We start from the raw sequence: 308 nt of genomic DNA on the forward strand, positions 1-308 counted from the left end.
AAATCTGGTTCTGCCTGTTGGTGAGCTGCTGCCCTGCCTTTTCCAGGTCACCAGTGTGGCCCATTTGTGGCGGACCCAATGTTCCCCTCTGCAAAACAGGAGTTGTTTCCTGAGCCGCGCTACTAGCACGTGGCACCGGCTGCGAGTGTTGGCTGAGCCTGGGGACAGCAGCGGGGGTGAGGAGTGGGCAGTGAGGGGACAAGGGGCTTGGCAAGGAGGGAGACTGGGAACTCGGGGTGTCTGATCCCACCAGGGCTCGGTGTGGAGGGGCAGTGAGTTCCCCGTGTCAGGGTGGCTGCTGGAGGGGG

This window comes from Buceros rhinoceros, unplaced genomic scaffold (genome assembly GCF_000710305.1).
Source record: "Buceros rhinoceros silvestris isolate BGI_N320 unplaced genomic scaffold, ASM71030v1 scaffold16850, whole genome shotgun sequence".
NCBI classification, from domain to species: Eukaryota; Metazoa; Chordata; class Aves; order Bucerotiformes; family Bucerotidae; genus Buceros; species Buceros rhinoceros.